Source organism: Schistocerca gregaria, chromosome 1, assembly GCF_023897955.1.
Source record: "Schistocerca gregaria isolate iqSchGreg1 chromosome 1, iqSchGreg1.2, whole genome shotgun sequence".
Classification (NCBI taxonomy): Eukaryota; Metazoa; Arthropoda; class Insecta; order Orthoptera; family Acrididae; genus Schistocerca; species Schistocerca gregaria.
The window spans coordinates 48,524,471-48,537,017 of record NC_064920.1 but is presented as its reverse complement, the minus strand read 5'-3'; positions in this window follow the sequence as shown (position 1 = coordinate 48,537,017).

Below are 12,547 nucleotides of genomic sequence, written 5' to 3'. Positions count from 1 at the left end.
AGTGGGGGTAGCTAGGCAGATATCTTCTGAGGGGGATAGATAGGCATATTTCGAGGGTTGGCTGGATAGGCACCTTCTCAGGGCGGGGGGGGGGGGGGGCAGATCATCATGGGTGTGACGTCACATGAGCTGCACTGCTGTTGAAATAGCTTGTTAATGTTTTATAAATTTTAGACTTCATTTACGTATTTTAAAGTTTGTTTGTGTTATTATTTTTGCCGTAAAAGCAACTTATTAGTGAATATTCATTTATCTCCGTCTTTCTTCCTGTTGTATTGACTCGAGTGGTCTATTATTTGTGGGTGTGCTTTCGTGGTTCGTCTAAGCCTCGCGCCTCATCAGTTTGTTTACATTCTGCGGCGTGCACTGCATCTGTAGCGGTTATAAGCTAAGTACTGACGAACTTGCTTGTGCTCTGTAATACAGTTATTAAATTGAATGGATTGCAGTGGTGTTGCTTGCCGTTTGTGGCGAAATAATGACTTAATAAACTTTTGTAATCGTTCGCTCGCTGTGTTTTATAGAGTTTTCAGTAAATTTCGTGCTTTAGTTTTGAACTGGCGTTTAGTTTTAAATTTTTGGTTTTAGGCAATAATTTTGTGAAGTTTTGCTGGTATTGGTATCGTCTGTGTTGTAGTAGTATTAATACAAGTAGCTGCTTTCTTAGTAGGTAGAGAATTTCGAGACCATAGTTGTTAGTTCTTAAATATTGCTGATTTTGTAACTGAACTTTGGTAACGTAGACGTATAGTTTTTTTTTAGTAACCGTAAAATTTTATCATGAGTGTGAAGTGTGGGCTCTGTCGTAAGTTTGTGAGTAGTGTATTACGCTGTGGGATTTGTTCAAAGTATTTTCATTGGGGGGAATGCAGTGGGGAAGCCAGTGGTAATTTTAGGGTGATCCTGTCCTGGGAATGTAGAATCTGTAGTAGAAACAAGTTAATAGAGGAGCAGGAGTGTAAGATCTGTGCCCTTCAGGTGCAGTTACAATGCGCAAAGGAGCAACTAGATAAGTTGAGGAGGGTGAAGGGTGCTGGGGAATGGGAACTGCCAGTTGGCAAGAAGATAGCTAGGAAAAGGAGGTAATCAGACAGTTTTACTTTGCATAGATGCAATAGATACGACAAACTGTCAGAGTTGAAGTAGAGAAGGAATTAGCATATTTCATCAAAATATAAGAGTTATTAGAGATAAAGTTAGTGAACTGCTAATAGATGTTAACGCTGAAATTATTGGCACATCAGAGCACCACTTCAATAAATTGATAATTTATAGGCTTGCTTTACCAGGCTACAGATTAGCTGGCTGTTTCTCAAGGAGTTCCTTGCGGGGTGGGGAAGTGTCTCTGTACATAAAAAACAGTATGTTATTTGAGTCCATAGACTTGTCATGACACTGCACTGAACAGATATTTGAAAGTTGTGCAGCATTTGTTTGAATTTAGTGCATTTAAACTTCTAATTGCTGATGTTTATAGGGCCTCTAACTCCAACTTCAGAGCATTTTTGCTTAAGCTAGAGAGGGTTCTTGATTCACTTTGTAGGAAGTACCAGGAAATAGTTATATGTGGGGATTTCAATATTAATTTTGTATATGATTGTGCAAGAAAAAGGGGGGTTGGGTTGTTTGGGGAAGGAGACCAGACAGCGAGGTCATTGGTCTCGTCGTATTAGGGAAGGATGGGGAAGGAAGTCGTCCATGCCCTTTGAGAGGAACTAACTCGGCATTTGCCTGAAGTGATTTAGGGAAATCACGGAAAACCTAAATAAGGATGGCTGAACGCGGGACTGAACCGTCGTCCTCCCGGATGTGAGTCCAGTGTCTTAACCACTGCGCCACCTCGCTCGGTCCCAAGAAAAATGATGTTGGTAGATCTCCTAAATTCATATGATCTGATGCAAACTGTGTTTTTTTTCCAACTAGGTTGCAGGGGAACAGTAGCACGGTCATAGACCATATTTTTATTCGTTCTTCATTACTAGATGGGCATTCTGTTAGTAAAAGAGTGAATGGCCTTTCAGACCATAATGCACAAATTTTAACACTAAAAGGTTTTTGTACTCCAACCAATGTCATGTTTAGTTACATAGAACGTAAGAAAGTCAATCCAACAGCAATAGAGAGTTTTTTAAAACTTGTCAACGAACAAGAGTGGCAAGATGTTTATAGTGTCAATAATACAGATGATAAATGCAATGCTTTCCATAACACATTTCTCATGCTCTTTGAGAGTTGTTTTCCATTACAACATTCTAAATGGGGTACTAGCAGTAATGGACAGCCCGGTTGGCTGACTAGTAGGATAAGGGTATCATGTAGAACATAGCGGGAATTACATCAAAATGTTAGAAGTAGTCACAATCAAGCTACCATAGCCCCTTACAAACAGGATTATAAGGTGCCTAAAAATGTTATTAGCAAGGTAAAAAGTATGCAAATAGAATAGCTTATTCACAGGATAAAATTAAAGACATATGGTTAGTTGTGAAGGGAGTGACTGGTCATCAGCACAAGGTCTATGATATAAAGTTAGTTCTAAGTAATAATATTTTCGTTAGTGATAAATCAGATATATGTACAGTATTTAACAATCACTTTCTGAGCATTGCTGGCAAGCTAAATAAAAATTTAGTTTCAACAGGAAATCATACAAATTTCTTAGCAAATACCTTTCTGAGATTGATGTCTGAAATACTCCTCTGTGATACAGACAAGAGGGAGATTGAGTCAATAATTAAATCACTGAATACTAAGGACTCCCATGGTTATGATGGAGTGTCTTGCAGAATATTAAAGTACTGTGCTGCACATGTTAGCCCTGTTTTCAGCCATATTTGTAATTTTTCCTTTAGGAATGGTCAGTTTCCTGAGCGATTAAAGTACTCAGCAGTAAAGCCGCTTTATGAAAAGGGAGAAAGGTATCATGTAGAAAATTTTAGACCTATTTCTATGCCATCAGTGTTTGCAAAAGTTACCGAAAAGGCTGTGCATGTAAGGTTACTTGATCATTTTATATCACACAATTTGCTATCAAATGCGCAGTTCGGTTTTAGAAGTAGTTTGACAACTGAAAATGGTATATTCTCTTTTCTCTGTGAATTACTGGATGGGCTAAACAAAAAGGTAGAGAGAACCTTACGAGGGGAGGTAAGCAGACAGACATCTTCCAAGTGTAGGGTAGGTAGACAGACATCTTCCCAGGGGGGGTAGGTAGACAGACATGTTCCGAGTGGTGGGTACGCAGACATACATCTTCATAGATAGTGAGTATGTAGACAGATATCTTCCAAGTGGGGTAGGTAGACAGACATCTTCCAAGGGTGCGGGTAGGTAGACGGACATCTTCAGATGGGAGGTAGGTAGACAGATATCCTCTGAAGGGATTAGGTAGACAGACATCTTCCGAGGGTAGGTAGACATCTTCCGAGTGGTGGTAGACATCTTCCGAGGGGGTTAGACACCTTCTGAGAGGGTGGTAGATAGACATATTCCGAGAGGGGGGAGACATCTTCCGACAGTTGGTTAGATAGTCTTCTTCCTAGGGGTGGTAGGTAGAGTGAAATCCTCCAAGACGGGAGGGGTAGATAGACACACATCTTCCAAAGCGGTGTGTAGGGTAGAAAGACATCTTCCAAGTGAGGCATAAGGTCGACAGACATCTTCTGTGGGGAGGGTTGGCAGACAGACATTTTCTGAGGGGGAGTAGGAAGACATGTTCCAAGAGGGGGTAGACAGATATATTCCAAGGGGGGGATAGACACATCCTGGCATTGGGTAGGTAGACAGACATCTTCCAAGGGGGGTAGATACACAAACATCTTCCGATTGGGTGGGTGGGTAAACAGACATCTCTGGAAAAGGGGAGGTCGACAGACATCTTCTGATGGGGGGGAGGTAGAGTGACATATTCCATGGAGGGGAGTAGGTAGACAAATGTCTTCCAATGGGTGGGGTAGGTAGAGAGAGATCTTCCAAGGGGTGGTAGGTAGGCTGACCTAATACGAGGGTAGCGGTAGCGGAAGAGCGATAGGTAGACAGAAATCTTCTGTGCGGGAGGGGAGAGGGGACGGGGAAGTAGACAGATAAGTTCCCAGGTCCTCAATCAACTTCAAGACACCAAAACTGGCCAATAATTGAAATTCCGTAACCGAAACTTGTCTTGTACTACTTCTTACTAGTCAATTGCAACAACTTAGAAGCTTCTATTTTGTTCCTTGTGTTACCACTGGATACCTCAGCACGCGACATTGGTTTCCAGACCATAAATGTAAACGTTTTCAAGAGAAAAGATACCTATGTGACTATCTAGCAATACGTCATAAGGCAAGTGACGCAAACGGGTGGTCTTCTAAAGTTTTTTAATACATATTAAAACTTTTCACATATTTTCGTTTAACGTGGCTGCCTGACCTCGGCTCATGCAAAAGCGTAGGGACCTCGGTCACATGCAAGGCAATAAAAGACGGCCAATAATCATCAATCAATAACAAAAATCTCACTTATACTACTTCTTACTGGCTGATTGCATCAACTAAGAAGCTCCTATTTTGTTGCTTGTAGTGTCACCCCACACCGCAGCAAGCGAAATAAGTTTGCAGACGATAAATGTAAACGTTTCAGAGAGAATAGGGGCCAATGTGACGATATGGCTTTACGTCGATTCGATAGCAAAAGGCGAAACCGGGTGGATTTCTCAAGTTTTACCATATATGAACACTTTTCACATTCTTCCGTGCAACGTGGCGTCCAGACGTCGTTTCATGCCAAATCGCAAGGTATTAGCTCATGATCAAGGCACCAAAGCCGGCAAATAAGTCAATAAATGATAACTAAAACTTAAACTGTACTGCTTCTTACTGGCCGATTACATCGATTTAGAAGCTTCTGTGTTCTACTGTGGTGTTTTAGTGTCTCCACATACCGCAGCACGCCACACAAGTTTGCAGACGATAAATGTAACCGTTTGAGAGAGAAAAGCGGCCAATGTGACGATCTGGCATTCCATCGATACGATTGCAAATGACGAAAACGATGCGATTTCTCAGGTTCTTACTACATATGGACACTTTTCACATTCTCTCGACTAACGTGGCTGGTAGTCGTTGTTTCATGCTAAATCTTAAGGTTGTCGGTCATTGCCAAGACACTAAAGCCTTCTAATTAGTCATTAATCCATAACTAAAACTTGAATTGTACTGCTTCTTACTAACCGATTACATAGAATTAGAAGCTTCATCTGGGTTCTACTGTGGTGCTTTTAGTGTCTCCGAATACCGCAGCACGCCACTAAATGTTGAAGACCATAAATGTAGAAGTTTAAGGGAGAAAAGCGTCCAATGTGACGATCTTGCATTACGTAGATACGATAGCACATGACGAAAATGGTGCGATCTATCACATTTTACTACATATGGACACTCTTCACATTCTCTCGTGCAACGTGTCTGCCATATTTCGTTTCATGCAAAATCTTAAGGTCGTCCGTCCAGTCCAAGGCACAAATGCCAGCTAATAAGTAAATAATCGATAACTAAAAGTTGAACTGTACTCCTTCTTACTGGCCTATTACATCAACTTAGAAGTTTCTACTGTGGTGCTTTTAATGTCTGCGCATACCGCAGTACGCGACATAACTTTGCCGACGATAAATGTAACCGTTTGAGAGAGAAACGCGGCCAAAGTGACGATCTGGCATTACGTCGATAAGATAGCAAATGACGAAAACGGTGCGATTTCCCAGGTTCTTACTACATATGTACACTTTTCACATTGTCTCGTGTAACGTGGCTGCCAGTCGTTGTTTCATGCAAAATCTTTAGGTCGTCGGTCATCTCCAATGCACCAAAGCCGGCTAATTATTCAATAATCGATAGCTAAAACTTGAATTGTACTGCTTCTTACTGGACGATTACATCAACTTAGAAACTTCTTCTATGTTCGACTGGGGTGCTTTTAGTGTCTCCGCATACCGCAGCACGCGACATAGCTTTGCACACAATAAATGAAACCGTTTCAGAGAGAGGAGCGGCCAATGTGACGATGTGGCATTAAGTCTATTCGATAGCAAATGACGAAAACGGGCGGATTTCTCCGGTTTTTACTACATATGAACACTTTTCACATTCTCCGGTGCAACGTGGCTGCTACACCTCCCTTCATGCAAAATCGTACGGTCCTAGCTCACGTCCAAGGCACCAAAGCAGGCTAAGAAATCAATAATCGATAACTACAACTGAAATTGTACTGCTTCTTACTGGCTATTACATCAATTTAGAAACTTCTTCTGTGTTCTACTGCGTTGCTTTTAGTGTCTCCGCTTTCCGCAGCACGCCACATAAGTTTGCAGACGGTAAATGTAACCGTTTGAGAGAGAAAAGCTGCCAATGTGACGATCTGGCATTACGTCGATACGAAAGCAAATGACGATAACGGTGCGATTTCTCAGGTTTTTACTACATATGGACACGTTTCACATTCCCTCGGGCAACGAGGCTGCCAGTCGTTGTTGGTTGCAAAATCTTAAGGTCCTCAGTCAAGTCCAAAACATCCAAAGCCAGCTGATAAGTCAATAATCGATAACTAAAACTTGAATTGTACTGCTTCCTACTGGCTATTACATCAACTTACAAGCTTCTTCTGGGTTCTACTATGGTGCTTTTAGTGTCTCCGCATACCGCAGCACGCGACATAGCTTTGCCCACGATAAATGTAATCGTGTGAGAGAGAAGAGCGGCCTATGTGACGATCTCCCATTACGTCGATACGATAGCAAATGACGAAAACGGGCGGATTTCTCAGGTTTTTACTACTTATTGACACGTTTCACACTCTCTCATGCAACATGGCTGCCAGTCGTTGTTTCATGCAAAATCTTAAGGTCGACGGTCATGTCCAAGGCACCAAAGCTACCTAATAAGTCAATAATCGATAACTTAAACTTGAATTGTACTATTTCGTACTGTCCGATAACATCAACTTAGAAGCTTCTTCATTGTTCTACTGTGGTGCTTTTAGTGTCTCCGCATTCCGCAGCACGCCACATAAGTTTGCAGACGATAAATGTATCCGTCTGAGAGAGAAGCGCGGCCAAATTTACGATCTCGCATTACGTCGATACGATAGCAGATGACGAAAACGGGCGGATTTCTCAGGTTTTTACTACTTATTGACACGTTTCACACTCTTTCATGCAACATGGCTGCCAGTCGTTGTTTCATGCAAAATCTTAAGGTCGTCGGTCATGTCCAAGGCACCAAAGCTACCTAATATGTCAATAATCGATAACTAAAACTTGAATTGTACTATTTCGTACTGTCCGATAACATCAACTTAGAAGCTTCTTCATTGTTCTACTGTGGTGCTTTTAGTGTCTCCGCATTCCGCAGCACGCCACATAAGTTTGCAGACGATAAATGTATCCGTCTGAGAGAGAAGCGCGGCCAAATTTACGATCTCGCATTACGTCGATACGATAGCAGATGACGAAAACGGGCGGATTTCTCAGGTTTTTACTACTTATTGACACGTTTCACACTCTTTCATGCAACATGGCTGCCAGTCGTTGTTTCATGCAAAATCTTAAGGTCGTCGGTCATGTCCAAGGCACCAAAGCTACCTAATATGTCAATAATCGATAACTAAAACTTGAATTGTACTGCTTCTTAATGTCCGATAACATCAACTTAGAATATCCTTCTGTGTTCTACTTCTGTGCTTTTCATGTCTCCGCATTCCGCAGCACGCTACATAAGTTTGCAGACGATAAATGTATAGTTTTGAGAGAGAAAAGCGGCCAATTTGACGATCTCGCATTACGTCGATACGATAGGAAATGAAAGAAACGGTGCGATTTCTCACTTTTTTACTACTTATGGACGCTTTTCACATTCTCTCGTGTAACGTGGCCACCTGACGTTGTTTCACACAAAATCTTAAGATCGTCGGTCATGTCCAAGGAACTAAAGCCACCTAGTAACTCAATAATCGATAACTGGAACTTGAATTGTACTGCGTCTTACTGTCCGATAACATCAACTTAGAAGCTTCTTGTGTGTTCTACTGCGGTGTTTTTAGTGTCTCCGCATACCGCAGCACCCCACATAGGTTTGCAGACGATAAATGTAACCGTTTGAGAGAGAAAAGTTTCCAATGTGACGATCTGGCATTCCGACGGTAGGATAGCAAATGACAAAATCGGTGCTATATCTCACGTTTTTACTACTTATGGACACTTCTCACATTCTCTCGTATAACGTGCCTGTCAGCCGTTGTTACATGCAAAATCGTACGGTGCTCGGTCATGTTCAAGACACACAAGCCGGCTAATAAGTCAAAAATCGATAACTAAAACATTAATTGTACTGCTTCTTACTAGCTGATACATCAACTTAGAAGTTTCTTCTGTGTTCCACTGCTGTGCTTTTAGTGTCTCCCCATTCCGCAGCACGCCACATAACTTTGCAGACGATAAATGTAACCGTTTGAGAGAGAAAAGCTTCAAATATGGCGATCTGCATTCCGTCGATACGATAGCAAATGACGAAACCGGAGGGATTTCACAGGTTTTTACTACATATGGATACTTTTCACCTTCTAACGTGTAACGTGGCTGCCAGCCGTTGTTTTATGCGAAATCTTAAAGCCGTCGGTCATGTCCAAGGCACCAAAGCCACCTAATAAGTCAATAATCTATAACTGAAACTTGAATTGCACTGCTTCTTACTGGCCGATTACATCAACTTAGAAACTTCTTCTGTGTTCTATTATGGTACACTCCTGGAAATAGAAAAAAGAACACATTGACACCGGTGTGTCAGACCCACCATACTTGCTCCGGACACAGCGAGAGGGCTGTACAAGCAATGATCACACGCACGGCACAGCGGAAACACCAGGAACCGCGGTGTTGGCCGTCGAATGGCGCTAGCTGCGCAGCATTTGTGCACCGCCGCCGTCAGTGTCAGCCAGTTTGCCGTGGCATACGGAGCTCCAGCGCAGTCTTTAACACTGGTAGCATGCCGCGACAGCGTGGACGTGAACCGTATGTGCAGTTGACGGACTTTCAGCGAGGGCGTATAGTGGGCATGCGGGAGGCCGGGTGGACGGACCTCTGAATTGCTCACACGCGGGGCGTGAGGTCTCCACAGTACATCGATGTTGTTGTCGCCAGTGGTCGGCGGAAGGTGCACGTGCTCGTCGACCTGGGACCGGACCGCAGCGACGCACGGATGCACGCCAAGACCGTAGGATCCTACGCAGTGCCGTAGGGGACCGCACCGCCACTTCCCAGCAAATTAGGGATACTGTTGCTCCTGGGGTATCGGCGAGGACCATTCGCAACCGTCTCCATGAAGCTGGGCTACGGTCCCGCACACCGTTAGGCCGTCTTCCGCTCACGCCCCAACATCGTGCAACCCGCCTCCAGTGGAGTCGCGACAGGCTTGAATGGAGGGACGAATGGAGACGTGTCGTCTTCAGCGATGAGAGTCGCTTCTGCCTTGGTGCCAGTGATGGTCGTATGCGTGTTTTGCGCCGTGCAGGTGAGCGCCACAATCAGGACTGCATACGACCGAGGCACACAGGGCCAACACCAGGCATCATGGTGTGGGGAGCGATCTCCTACACTGGCCGTACACCTCTGGTGATCGTCGAGGGGACACTGAATAGTGCACGGTACATCCAAACCGTCATCAAAGCCATTGTTCTACCATTCCTAGACCGACAAGGGAACTTGCTGTTCCAACAGGACAATGCACATCCGCATGTATCCCGTGCCTCCCAACGTGCTCTAGAAGGTGTAAGTCAACTACCCTGGCCAGTAAGATCTCCGGATCTGTCCCCCATTGAGCATGTTTGGGACTGGATGAAGCGTCGTCTCACGCGGTCTGCACGTCCAGCACGAACGCTGGTCCAACTGAGGCGCCAGGTCGAAATGGCATGGCAAGCCGTTCCACAGGACTACATCCAGCATCTCTACGATCGTCTCCATGGGAGAATAGCAGCCTGCATTGCTTCGAAAGGTGGATATACACTGTACTAGTGCCGACATTGTGCATGCTCTGTTGCCTGTATCTATGTGCCTGTGGTTCTGTCAGTGTGATCATGTGATGTATCTGACCCCAGGAATGTGTCAATAAAGTTTCCCCTTCCTGGGACAATGAATTGACGGTGTTCTTATTTCAATGTCCAGGAGTGTATTTTTTGTGTGTCCACCTTCCTCAGCACGCCACATAGGTTTGCAGACTATATATGTAACCGTTTGAGAGAGAAAAAGCTTCCAATGTGACGATCTGGCATTCCGTCGATACGACAGCAAATGACGAAAAGGTGCGACTTCTCAGGGTTTTACTACATATGAACACTTTTCACATTGTCGCGTGCAACGTGGCTACCAGTCGTTGTTTCATGCAAAATCTTAAGGTCGTCGGTCATGTCCAAGGCACCAAAGCGACCTAATAAGTCAATAATCGATAACTAAAACTTGAATTGTACTGCTTCTAACTGACCGATAACATCAACTTAGAAACTTTCTAGTTTGTTCTACTGCAGTGCTTTTAGTGTCTCCGCATACCGCAGCACGCCACATACGTTTGCAGACGATATATGTAACCGTTTGAGAGAGAAAAGCTTCCAATATGACGATCTGCATTCCGTCGGTACGACAGCTAATGATCAAAACGGTGCAATTTCTCAGGTTTTTACTTTTTATGGACACTTTTCACATTCTCTCGTGTACCGTGGCTACCAGTCTTTGTTTCATACAAAATTTTAATGTCGTCGGTCATATATAAGGCAACAAAGCGACCTAATAAGTCAATAATCGATAACCAAAACTTGAATTGTACTGCTTCTTACTGTCCGATAACATCAACTTAGAAGCTTCTTCTGTGTTCTACTGCTGTCCTTTTAATATCTCCACATTCCGCAGCACGCCACATAAGTTTGCAGACGATAAATGTAACCGTTTGAGAGAGAAAAGCGGCCAATGTGACGATCTTGCATTACGTCGATACGATAGCAAATGACGAAAACGGTGCGATTTCTCACTTTTTTTACTACTTATGGACGCTTTTCACATTCTCGGGTGTAACATGGCTGCCAGCCGTCGTTAGATACAAAATCTTATGGTCCTTGGTCATGTCCAAGGCACCAAAGCCGGCTAATGAGCCAACAATCGATAAGTAAAACTTGAATTGTACTGCTTCTTACTGTCCGATAACATCAACTTAGAAGCTTCTTGTGTGTTCTACTGTGTTGCTTTTAGTGTCTCCGCATACCGCAACACGGATCATAAGTTTGCAGACGATGTAGGTAACCGTTTCAGAGAGAAATGAAAAATTCTGTGTCATATTGTTTAAAGCAGGTTGCTCTAAATGCCCAGTGGATCTGATTCCCTTGATACAATTTAAACAAACTCGGAATGGGAAAGACCAAGATCTGCTTATTCTTATAGTCTGGAAAGTTGATATATCTTAGGCAGTAAAATAAGATGGTTAAAGATGTCCACTGAGTATTTCCATATACACTGAAATTAACTTTGAACAACAAATTATTAATTGGCCACCTACTCATGACTCAATAGCTACTAAGATCTTTCACTGGTGAAGGAGGTGACGACGTTGTTACGTCCATTAGAGGCTTCAGTAGTTTGCTGAGGATGATGTGAAGTAACTGTGCCATGTGATTTTCTGTGGAGTTTCAGAGTAAGTTCTATACTGGTGCAGGACATCTGTTATATTTAGAACATCTCATTCTAAACTTTCTAAAGAATGGGACTTTTCTGTCATGACCACTTTTTGTGTGAGGTGATAAATACCAGAAATTTGGTTGCATTTTGAGAAGCTAATGGTGACTGAGATTAGTGTCTGTGTAAATTAATGGAACTGGATTTTTCCCGAGGTCGGCGGTTTTCCGAAGTTCGGCGTTTTTCCCGAGGTCGGCGTTTTTCCCGAGGTCATCGTTTTTCCCGAGGTCGTCGTTTTTCCTTAGGTCGACATTTTTCCCTGAGGTCGGCGTTTTTCCCCGAGGTCTGCGTTTTTCCCCGATGTCGGCGTTTTTCCCCCGAGGTCTGCGTTTTTCTCCTGAGGTCGGCGTTTTTTCACGAGGTCTGCGTTTTTGCCCCGAGGTCAGATCGGCGTTTTGTTTCCTGAGGTCTAGAAATCTATCGATATATTGAAAATCGAAAGTATTTTCATGTATATCGAACTATACTGATATGTCTTGTCATCTTGAAACATATATCCGACCACTACATATCGTTATTTATCGAGTTAACGATATATTTCGATATATTTATTTATTTCGAGAATCGTTTTCTTAGAGGTCAGATTTATATTGAGACATCCATACATTTCAAACAATCGATTCATTTCTATATATCGATTTGTATCGAGGCTCAAATTTATACCGAGATGTCGATTTACTTAGATATATCTGTCTATATCGAGTAGTCGTTGTATTTAGAGATATCGATTGACTTCGAAGTATCCGTTTATGTCGACATATCGATATATTTTGATATACTGACACAATATATATTTCGAGGTAT